The sequence below is a fragment of the Phocoena phocoena genome, chromosome 2, assembly GCF_963924675.1.
Source record: "Phocoena phocoena chromosome 2, mPhoPho1.1, whole genome shotgun sequence".
Classification (NCBI taxonomy): domain Eukaryota; kingdom Metazoa; phylum Chordata; class Mammalia; order Artiodactyla; family Phocoenidae; genus Phocoena; species Phocoena phocoena.
Window position 1 is genome coordinate 63,703,556 of NC_089220.1, and position 12,298 is coordinate 63,715,853.

General features: G+C 49.5%; 1 non-coding gene across 1 annotated transcript; it reads left to right on the forward strand.

The window, feature by feature from the left end:
* Positions 1-5,909: 5,909 nt before the first annotated feature.
* LOC136119481 (U1 spliceosomal RNA) lies at positions 5,910-6,073 on the forward strand. Its single transcript, XR_010655483.1, has one exon. It is a non-coding gene; the product is annotated as a U1 spliceosomal RNA (small nuclear RNA).
* Positions 6,074-12,298: the final 6,225 nt, after the last annotated feature.

Here is a 12,298-nt window from a genome sequence, read left to right on the forward strand (position 1 = left end):
TCAGAGCCTTCGACTTAAAATGAACGTTAGGTTCTTGTTTAAAGTTACATTGAGGGGTTTCACTTTTCGCACCGTCTATGTCTAACCTTTTCCCCATTGGGAAATCGCTATGTTTGGGGGCACTTAGCCCTCAGGCGGCTTTCTAGTCTGTTACTTTCTCTTTGGCTTGTGTGGCCTCGAGGAGCTTTAGGGCAGGTTTCCTTGACCTCCAGGTTTCTCTAGATAGGACGCATTGACGATGTTAAGTGAAAAAAATAAAGTGCACGCATATATGTAGTATGCTACCCTTTGTCTATGAAAAATGTGAAAAAAAGAAAATTATACACCGTCTGTCAAAAAGAAACCCAGGAGTGTTAAACCGGAACTGATGAAATTGCCTATATGGGTGAGTGCAAGGAGAGAGTGACGGTTTTCTGAGCGTACCTTTCTATGTAATTATTTGGGGATCTCTGTTAACATTTTGGATATGTTTTTAAAACACAGGGGGAGGGACTTCCCTCGTGGTCCAATGGGAAAGACTCCGCACTTCCAATGCAGGGGGCCGGGGTTCGGTTCCTGGTCACGGAACTAGACCCTGCATGCGTGCCGCAACTAAGGGTTCACATGCCGCAACTAAAGATCCCACAGGCCACAACTAAAGATCCCACGTGCCGCAACTAAGATCCGGCACAGCCAAAATCAAGGAAGGAAGGAAGAAGGAAAGAAAGAAAAACTGCTGCTTAAAAAAAAAAAAAAATACGGGGGGGGGGGGGGGGAGGACTTCCCTGGTGGCGCGATGGTTAAGAATCCTCCTGCCAATGCAGGGGACACGGGTTCGAGCCCTAGGTCCGGGAAGATCCCACAGGCCGCGCGGAGCAACTACGCCCGTGCGCCGCAACTTCTGAGCCTGCGCTCTAGAGGCCGCGAGCCACAACTACTGAAGCCCGCCCGCTCAGAGCCAGGGCTCCGCAACGAGAGAAGCCACCGCAATGAGAAGCCCGCGCACCACAACGAACAGTAGCCCCCGCTTGCCGCAACGGGAGAAAGCCCACGCGCAGCGACAAAGACCCAGCGCAGCCAAAGATAAATGACATTTTTTAAAAAATACAGGGGGAAAAGACCCTAAAATTGGATATAAGTACAAATGAACCTAACTGTATCTCAGATGACTTGTGTAACCACACTGGAGTAGAAATAACCAACCGAAATGACTTTTGAACACAGTACATTGACCATAACCGTTTTCAACTCTAAAGACAAGAACTGCAAATACTAGTAGGTTGGTATTTTATAGCTATGTGGTTGTAACAGTTTTGTACCAATGCTGTTGTATTGTAGGATTGAGCTAATGAGTAAATGGAGGCTGGGAGTCAAGGTTCTCACTGTTGAAGAAAGGAGATACAAATACAGAATGGCGGAGGGCGAGGAGGAACCATGTGGTGTTAAGTTGAAAATTGGAATTGAAGATATCAGTATAGGCCCATTATTTTTTTTTTTTAATGAATTAATTTAGTTTTGGCTGCATTGGGTCTTCGTTGCTGCGCGCCGGCTTTCTCTAGCTGCGGCGAGAGCGGGGGCTAGGACTACTCTTCATTGAGGTGAGCGGGCTTCTCATCGCGGTGGCTTCTCTTGTTGTGGAGCACTGGCTCTAAGCGCGCGGGCTTCAGTAGTTGTGGCACGCAGGCTTTAGTAGTTGTGGCACACGGGCCCAGTAGTTGTGGCTCGCGGGCTCAGTTAGTTGTGGCTCGCGGGCTCTAGAGCGCAGGCTCAGTAGGTGTGGCGCAAGAGCTTAGTCGCTGCGAGGCATGTGGGATCTTCCCGGACCAGGGCTCGAGGCCGTGTCCCCTGCATTGGCAGCCGGATTCTTGACCACTGTGCCACGAGGGAAGTACCTGGGCCCCCCCCCCCCTTTTTTAAACATCTTTATTGGAGTATAGTTGCTTTACAGTGGTGTGTTAGTTTCTGCTGTATAACGAAGTGAATCAGCTACACATATACATATATCCCCATATCTCCTCCCTCTTGCGTCTCCCTCCCACCCTCCCTATCCCACCCCTCTAGGTGGACACAAAGCACCGAGCTGATCTCCCTGTGCTCTGCGGCTGCTTCCCACTAGCTATTTATTTTACATTTGGTTGTGTATATATGTCCATGCCACTCTCTCACTTCGTCCCAGCTTACCCTCCCCCTCCCCGTGTCCTCAAGTCCAGTGTCTATGTATGCGTCTTTATTGCTGGGCCCATTATTTTTAATAGATATAGACATGTGTAGGGAAACCCACTGTCCTGATCTTGCTTTCTAAATGTCATTCTCCACTAAAAAGAACCAGGGCTCTTTGGAGAAACAGATGATTTTCAGGAGTCAGGGAAGGTACAAGATGAGCCTGGACTATCTTGTGCCAGAAAATGCTCCAAAAATTATATGGACGCGTCAGAAGGACACAGTAGCCAACCTGAAGGGTCTTTCATAGGCCCAGCATGAGAACAACCAAACATCAAAATAAACGAAAACAGTCATGGATTATAAACAACTAAACACAACCATGAGTTCATGTTGATTACATAGGGAAGGAAGGAAAATTCTTCCTTACAACGGAATGCCAACTAAGAAATGTAGAATGAGTGACAGAATTAGAAAATCAACATTTGGCAACCATAATGCAAGTCAACAGTGGGTACTAAAAACTATTGGGTTAAGGTTTTGTAACGGATATTTACATATCCTCAATTATCTCCACACAAATTACTTAATAATTACAAGGGGCAGACCTGGTGAGCACCCCCAGTGGCAGAGGGTTACAATACTGACCCCGGTACCATGTTCTTCTGCAGCACCCTCCCATGTTGACTCTGGGCTTGGCTACGTGACTTGCTTTGGCTAATGGAACATTAGTAAATGCGATGGGAGCAGAAGACTGAAAAACAGTTGCTCGTTGGGAGTCGCTCTCACTTGCTGTCCTGAGACCCCCATGAGAAGAAGCCTGACTTAGCCTATTGGACGATGAAATTACGGGAGTGAAGATGAATCATGTCAACTGAGGGCCCTCAGACTGAGCCGCCCCAGTGTCCCACAAGCTGACTGCAGCTGCACGAGTGGTCCTACATCAGAGCCGCAGAACTGCCCGGCTCAGCCCAGCTGCGGTTGCTGACGCAAAGAATGGTGAGCAAATATCATGGTCACTATTTTAAATCACTAAGTTTTAGGGTAGCTTGTTACACGGCACTGGATAACTGATACACCACCTTAACCAAGTAGTCAATGTTAACACCACCAATAACTGAACAAACTGACTTCACGTGCCTGCAGTGTGATGCCCAGAGGAGGACACTGGATTAATTTGATAGGGCTGTCATAATAACGTACCACAATCTGGGTGGTTTCAAACAACAGAAATTTATTCTCTCACAGTTCTGGAAGCTACAAGTCCAAACTCAAGGAGTCAGCAGGGCCATGCTCCCGCTGAGAGTCTGGGTAGAATCTTTCCTTGCTTCTTCCTCGCTTCTAGTGGTGACAGTCGATCCTTAACTTGCAGCTACATCAGTCCAATCTGTGCTTTGTCATCACATGGCGTTATCCCTACGTGTCTCTGTCCTTACATGGCATTTTCCTCTTACAAGGACAATATTCATATTGGATTAGGGCCCACTCTACTGACCTCACCTTAACTTGATTGTATGTGCAAAGATTCTATTTCCAAATAAGGTCGCATTCATGGGTACCAGGGGTTAGGATTTCAGCATTTTTTGGGGGGAGGGGGAGGGACATAAGTCAACATGTAAACAGATACAGTACCATTTATGTCGTCTACGTGTCAAAAATGCACACTCGAGGGGCTTCCCTGGTGGCGCAGTGGTTGAGAGTCCGCCTGCCGATGCAGGGGACACGGGTTCGTGCCCCGGTCCGGGAGGATCCCACATGCCCCGGAGCGGCTGGGTCCGTGAGCCATGGCTGCTGGGCTTGCGCGTCCGGAGCCTGTGCTCCGCAGCGGGAGAGGCCACAACAGTGAGAGGCCCGCGTACCGCAAAAAAGAAAAAAAAAAAAAAAAGCACACTTGAATGTAATTATGAGGAAATACAGGACAACCTAAAAACCAAGGCTATTCTACAAAATAACTGGCCTGTAATTTTCAAAAATGCCTGCATAATGAAATAAAACGATGGGCCTGGGGATTATTTCAGATTAAAATTGGTTAAAGAGACAGGATACAGAATGCAACGTGTGATGTTGAATTTTCCTTTGCTATAAAGGACATTCCTGAGACAATTGATAGAAATGGAATAATGTTTATAGAGTAAATAATAATATTGCATCCATGCTAATTTCTTGATTTTTATAATTATCCTGGGTTTAGATAAGAAAATGCTCTATTTTTAGGAAACACACACTAAGAAAGGAAACTTCCTGAGACAGCCAGTAATCAAAAATGGGTGCTTGGGACTTCCCTGGCGGTCCAGTGGTGTGGTTAAGCCTCCCCACTTCCACTGCAGCTGGGCGTGGGTTCCATCCCTGGTTGGGGAACTTAAGATCCCTCATGCCCCACGGCGCAGCCAAAAAAGAAAAAAAGAAAAAGAAAAAAGGGTGCTACAGTACGTTTGCTCTGATCTTTTCGCAGTTAGGACCTCAGGAAGCCTTCCCTGACCCTATAGTCTCCAGTCCTGTGTCTAGCCTCGCTTTGCTCCGTAGCACCGACCACAGTAGTATAATGCAGCACAAGGTCCACTGGAAGTCGACACACAATACTTGAATCGTTTTGTTCACGTCTGGGGAGGATCCACTTGATCTCGAGAAAGAATCTTCACGTATGGAAGAGGAAAAGACAAATCCGGGCGGCTGAAAGAGGCAGCCTAGTCCCTCAGGACGAAAACGTGACAATTCCGTGCATTCGATTTTCGGAAACCATTCAACACCCGTTCCCGGCCCACACATCTACCCCTTGCAGGAACGCTTTGCCCTGATAGTCTCTGTTCGTTTTTCTTTGCTGTTGCAGGATTCGATTACTGCATAATCTGAACGAAAGATCATGGATGAGGACTCAAACAATTTCATGTTAAACTGATGACGAAACTCTGATCTTACCATTTAACATTTGATTGACATTGTGTTCCGTGTCATTTTCACTGAAAGGAAGGTGAGACCACACCCGAGCTCCGACCTGCTCCTGAACTGCAGGGCGCCGGGCGCCGCGAGCTCCTGTCTTCCCGGGTCCCCCCTCCAGGTCCCGACTCGTCGCCGCTCGCCCACGCCCTCCCTCCGGAGACACCGGCGCATCTCGGTCGGGAATTAGTAGGTCCGTATCTCCCGCGGGAAAGAACGGGACGCCGAAAAGGTCCCGGCAGGGGCGTGGCGGGTGTAGAAGAGGAGGCGCACAGAGGCTGCTGGTCCCACTCCGCCTGGGTCCTATCTAGAGAAACCTGGAGGTCAAGGAAACCTGCCCTAAGCTCCTCGAGGCCACACAAGCCAAAGAGAAAGTAACAGACTAGAAAGCCGCCTGAGGGCTAAGTGCCCCCAAACATAGCGATTTCCCAATGGGGAAAAGGTTAGACATAGACGGTGCGAAAAGTGAAACCCCTCAATGTAACTTTAAACAAGAACCTAACGTTCATTTTAAGTCGAAGGCTCTGAGCAGATCCCTCCGGCGTTCTCCCCGCTGTCCTCAGCCGGCTTGGGGAAAGCTGAGAGGCGCGGGACTTCCGGAGAGGGGCGTGGCGTATGCAGATAGGGGGCGCGCAGAGGCTGCTGGTCCCACTCCGGCTGGGCTTCCGCGTCCTGCGTGTGGACAGCCGAGGACTCGCGAGGTTGTTCCCGGGGTGGGCGAGCCCGGAGCGAGGGGCATGCAGGGGCGGAGGGCGCGGAGAGGGCGTGAGGGAAGTGAGCGTGCGTGAAGAGGTGGGCGATCGCGAGGGTGTGGGACGAGGCGCGAGCCGCAACTCATACTTACCTGGCAGGGGAGATACCATGATCACGAAGGTGGTTTTCCCAGGGCGAGGCTTATCCATTGCACTCCGGATGTGCTGACCCCTGCGATTTCCCCAAATGTGGGAAACTCGACTGCATAATTTGTGGTAGTGGGGGACTGCGTTCGCGCTTTCCCCTGGTGTTTGTGGTGGTTGTAACAGTAGAAGTCTGCCTGATTGCTAGGGACGAGAACGTCCTTTTTTCACGTGCTCGCGTACTGTTCCGTGTGGGGGTTCAGTGTAGTGCTTGCGCGGGGCTGTGAGCTCTGTGAGTTGTTTGTCTTATTATGCAGCAGTTGTTCGCCGTAAGGTTGCAAGGAAGCTGCGGTGTGCAGAGCCGCATGGTCAAGTAGAGCGAGACAGTCTGTTTCCTGGTTTGGGCCACCTCACGCTTGTTTCTGTCGTTCATGCTCTTCATGTTTATCGCGGTTTCTCGGAAGCAGTCGGAGCCTGCGTGTAGGTTAGTAAGGAAGTGAGCCGCGAAGGAACGCAAAAGGGTAGGGCAGTACCTACTACTGTTTGCGGTAATGCGAGCGAAAACAGGTTCCTACACTAAGGAAGTCCCGTAAGAAGGAACGTCGTTCTTCCCCCCTTCTGAAATCGGGAAAGCACAGTAATAATTCTCCTTTCTCTAAGATAGGAACAGTCGCCGTCGTCGGGAACAGAGATTGGAAAAGTTTGCGGGGAGTACGGCGCTACTCCCAGGTACAAAACACTACATATGGTAAGGTAGCTGAGTCAGAGAAGGATTTACTGTGTAGAACATTGAATTAGGTATCTTGGAGTAATGTCCAATGGAGAACCATCTGGAGCTGTACATCGGAAACGGAGACAATATTGAGGATCGCCTAGTGTTAAGGGATAAAAGGAAAGAAACACGGTGTTCGCAGACGACGCACGGGTTATCGCTGCCGTAGGCCTGTTGTCAGCTTCCGGTCGGGAAACTAGGGTTGCGCTAGCCCACGGGCATGGTCATAAGACCCACACATACAAATATATATACGCATACACACGTACGTGTAAAGGTTACTGATCTCAGGCTTAAAAACAGAACCCAGACTTTCCCAGCAAGTTTTCGCTTTGACTCGAGGTACACAGTGGTGACACCCAGAGCGAAGCTTATTCATCGTTCTGCGGATGTTGACCGTTGTGATTTCCCCAAGTGTGAGAAACGGAACTGCATGATTTATGGCAGGGGGGGGATTGCGTTTGTGCTCCCCTCTGTGTTCTGTAGGTTTATTTTTTTAATTTATTTTTTAATCTTAGTTCTCATGCTGTGTAGTATGTCCTCGTGACTTATGAGTGAGATTTGTACCTTTTCACATGCCCTACCCCAAATTTTAGCAACCTCCCACCGTCTCCACCCTTGGCAACCACCAGCTTCCTGTACGTATCTAATCTATAAAACTTAGTTTATAGATATTTGTTATTCTTTTTTCGCTGCGTTGGGTCTTCGTTGTTGCGCGCAAGCCTTCTCTAGTTGTGAGGAGCGGGGGCTCCTCATTGCAGTGGTGTCTCGTGGTGCGGAGCATGGGCTCTAGGCCCATGGGCTCCAGAGCGCAGGCTCAGTCGTTACGGCGCACGGGCTTAGTTGCTCCGTGGCACGTGGGATCTTCCCCGACCAGGGCTCGAACCCAGGCTCCGCTCGTTCTATAATGTCACCGGATATGTGCTAGCCGAGGGTTGGTGAGCTGAAACTGAAACTGATACTCTGCTATCCAGCAGCAGCGAAACACAGAATTTCACTTACTATTTTATATTTCATAAATTCATTTATTTTTGGCTGCGTCGGGTCTTCGTTGCTGCACCCGGGCTTTCTCTAGTTGCGGCGAGGGGGGGCTTCGCTCTGCGGTGGCTTCTCTTGTTGGGCAGCACCGGCTCTAGGCGCGCGGGCTCCGTAGTTGTGGTGCTCGGGCTTAGTTGCTCCGCAGCAGGTGCGAGCTTCCCGGTCCAGGCCTCGAACCCGTGTCCCCCGCATTGGTTGGCGGATTCCTAACCACTGCGCCAGCAGGGAAGACCCTCACTTCTCTTTTTTTTTTTTTTGCGGTACGCGGGCCTCTCACTGCTGTGGCCTCTCCCGTTGCGGAGCAACAGGCTCCGGACGCGCAGGCTCAGCAGCCATGGCTCACGGGCCCAGCCGCTCCGCGGCATGTGGGATCTTCCCGGACCGGGGCACGAACCCGCGTCCCCTGCATCGGCAGGCGGACTCTCAACCACCGCGCCACCGGGGAAGCCCCCTCACTTCTCATTTTGACAGTATTGAATAGCTATGCGCTTCTCAGCAGTTTTCCTTTTGAACCCCACCCCCGCCTCCCCAGCGGAAGAGAAACATCATTTTGACCTCAACATCGTTTTACTACGGAACATTAATAATATTGTATACACTTTTTTCACCCGGTTGGTGCCTCACTGACATACAGCTAGGCTTGACACACTTTCTTTTTTCTCACAAATTTCCTCCCCTGCCATCCTCCACTCTCACCGCATAAACTCCGAATCCCTCAGTCCCTTGCTTCCCACCGCCAACCAACGTTGCAACCAACGTTGACTCCCCAGGCTATTCCCACAGCCGGGGTTGCAGAGCATAAAGCATCATCCGAGGGAAACCCCAGACTGCCCCTTGCTGCCTTGTCTCTGCCACTAGGCGTCTTCCCGTCGCACCTTTTGCGGCCCTCAGGCAGGAGATGGTTAAGACGTTTTATGAATGCCACAACCCACCAGCGCCGGCTGCTTTTATCAGGGACTAGCAGTGAGCTATGGAATAAACCTTTCAATTGTTCTGGACCTACAAAGTAAACCTCTCCCGTATGACCTCGACGGAGTAACATACATTCTTTCCCTTCTCTGTACGTTTTGTTAGTGAGAAGACCCTCGGACAGTCATCAACTCATTAATACATGTGTTTAGTAAGCACCCTCACCTCCCCACACTCATGTGCAGCCCACAAGTGCTTCCTGTCTACGCCCACCCCGTCAGTAAACCAAAGGGCCAAGGGATGTACTTTCCACTGTACTTCTTTCCCAGAAAAAGGCCACCTCGGTAGAAACACGTTAGCTGACGGACATGTGTGAAAACTTGTGTAGCTTTTTGCTCTGAACTTGCTATTTTTTTAGCATTTACGCAGCATCTTCACATTTCCAAAGCACTGTACCAACATTTATTAATCCTCACAACACCCCTGTGAGGTAGGTCAATAATTGTCTTTTATGGTAGAGAAACAGGCAGACAGGTCGAGTGACCCTTGTCATATCCATTGAGAAATCACTATGTTTGGGGGTAGTTAGCCCTCAGGCGGGTTTCTAGTTTGTTACTTTCTCTTTGGCTTGTGTGGCCTCAAAGAGCCTAGGACAGGTTTCCTTGACCTCCAGGTTTCTCTAGATGTACACCACGTCCTCTGTGGTGGATGTGGGACCTTCTAATTCCCAGCGGAGACACGTTGCCGTTGGTGGTCCAGGTGGCGTGGGTGCGCGGCGAAGAATCGGGACCCGGAGGGGCGATGGGGATGGCTGGAGTTCGGGGCGCCTGGTGCCAGGCATTTGAGGGTGTGAGTCGGGGCTCGGGTCTGGTGTCACCTTCTGGTTTTGGTTTCGCAGCCGACCGAACTCATCCCCACTAGGCATGGTTATTATGAGGACCTTTCCCTCCTCCCCACCCCCATTAAGCATTTACGTAGTAAGATTTCCCCAATCAACTTAAAAGCGATCGTTTTGTTCGTGGCGTCCTCTTGAGGTAGCGTCTCATCAACTGCTTCAACACATGAACTGCTTCAAAACACACAACAACTAAACCTGGTGAAAACTAAAGGAAAAAAAGTCAAGATTTTAACACTGAATTAAACAGGGCAAAGTATTGCTACAAACTTCTTCCACTTTGTAAATTGTGCAGTGCTGGAGTTAAGTATATAATACCGGCAAACACAAAAGTTTTTTGTTTTATTTTGGCCGTGCCGCGTGGCTTATGGTATCTCAGTTCCCCGACCAGGGACTGAACCCTGGGTCAGGCAGTGAAAGCCTGACTCCACTAGGCCACCAGGGAACTCCTCCACAAAGTATTTTAAAACACTTGAAACATTTAAAACACTTAAAATTTGTTAAAAACAGTCGATTATGTTTAATAGTCAATTCACGAGTTCTGAAATAGTCCATTTAATTCATTGAACTCTCATTTTGTTTTTAGACGGTGAGACAAACACACTTTTGTTTATTTTTTTGTGCCGTGCCAGGCATCTTGCAGGATCTTAGCTCCCCGACCAGATATTGAACCTGGGCCCCCTGCAGTGGAAGCGCGGAGTCCTGACAACCAGACAACCAGGGAATTCCAAACACAATTTTTAAGACTGTAAACTGAGACCTTTTATATCCCAGCTATTCTGCCCATTGAGAGGTATATCTACCCCTCTCCTGGAATCTGGACTTAGTGACTAGGCTGACCAACAGCATGAGGCCAAAGTAATGTTCGGGGGATTCCGAGGTTAGGTCAGCAGAAGGCTTGCAGCTTCCTTCTGGGCCTCTGAGAACCCTGTGTGGGAGACTTGAGCTGTGAGTGAGAAAGCTGACAACTCTGGGGCTGCCATGTTGTGAGGAAGCTGCTGGTTTACAAACTGTCTCCCCTCCCTCACTAAGGAGAGAGTAAAGAAAGAGGCAGGCAGGTTTAAGAGGCAAGGGAACTTACTAGGATTGTTTTGGGTGCTGAAAGAGTAGAAGATCTCTATCCCTGCCAGCCAATTCTTTTTTTTTTTTTTTTTTTTTTGTGGTACGCAGGCCTCTCACTGCTGTGGCCTCTCCCGTTGCAGAGCACAGGCTGCGGACGTGCAGGCTCAGCGGCCACGTCTCATGGGCCCAGCCACTCCGCGGCATGTGGGATCTTCCCGGACCGGGGTATGAACCCGTGTCCCCTGCATCGGCAGGCGGACTCCCAACCACTGCGCCACCAGGGAAGCCCAAGATCTCTTTTTTTAAAAAAATTTATTTTGGTTGCACTGGGTCTTAGTTGCAGTAGGTGGGCTCCTTAGTTGCGGCTCGCTGGCTCCTTAGTTGCGGCATGCATGTGGGATCTAGTTCCCTGACCACAGATCGAACCTGGGCCCCCTGCATTGGGAGCACAGAGTCTTATGCACTGTGCCACCAGGGAAGTCCCCCAGCCAATTCTTAAAAGTTTATACAGAAGCCTTAACTGGGTTGTCAGGTATACTGTCCAGATGGTCTCAACAACACCCTACTCCCTCAAGGCTTCATCATTCGGACAGCTCCCACTGTCTGAACAGCGGAGGAACAGGAGGGGAACAGGAGGCAAAGTGTACATTGCAAGGATAGGGGAGCAGGTGAGGAAAATTGATTGCCTGAGTCCAGCTCAAAGATCAACCAGTGGTCACAGCCCACCAATCATCTCCTTCAACAGAAGCCCAAGGCTTTGTGGAGAACGATGCATGGAAAAGAGACATGCTCGGGTTTTAGTCCCAAACCGAGACCCTAGACATTGGGGATCAGGGTAATGCCTTTCAAAACTGCAGATTTGGATAAAAATAGATGAGTGTTTTTGTTTTAAAGCTCTTAAGTTTTGGGGTGATGTTTTTGTGCAGCGATAGAGAAATGGAAGAGGGAGACAGAAGTAAGCAAACAAATAAGTAACATGAAGTTGAAGGGGGAAAAGTGGATTTAGGGTTAGAGAAGATGGGATGGAGAGAAGAGGGTGGGGTTGAGGGCTTACAGTTTTTGACAAGGGGCTCAGGGAAAGCCTCTGTTTCAGTTTGCTACATACTCGTGCTTTTCTTTGCTTGCTCATCATTAGCATATGTAACCCCCAAGCAGCCACCAAAAATGGCAGGCTCAGCCCCTGAGTTTACTTGTTCTGTTACCAGTTGTAGGATTACAGCCAACTCCTTAGAATCTCTAATTCTTTTTTTTTTTAAATAAATTCATTTATTTATTTGTTTATATTTTTGGCTGCATTGGGTCTTTGTTGCTGCGCGGGTTTTCTCTAATTGCGGCAAGCGGGGGCTACTCTTCACTGCAGGGCGCGGGCTTCTCATTGCGGTGGCTTATCTTTTTGCTGAGCACGGGCTCTAGGCGCGCGGGCTTCAGTAGTTGTGACATGTAGGCTCAGTCAGTAGTTGTGGGCCACAGGCTTAGTTCTCCGCGGCATGTGGGATCCTCTCGGACCAGGGCTCGAACCCGTGTCCCCTGCATTGGCAGGCGGATTCTTAACCTCTGCACCACTAGGGAGGGAAGTCCCAGAATCTCTAATTCTTAATTTTAAGTTTATGGGAGTAAATAAGTAATGACTCAATTTTTGTGGATCAGAATGAATATGGATATAAGGACACATCCTTGAGGAGGGCCACCATTCTCAGAAAAGGAAAAATGGGT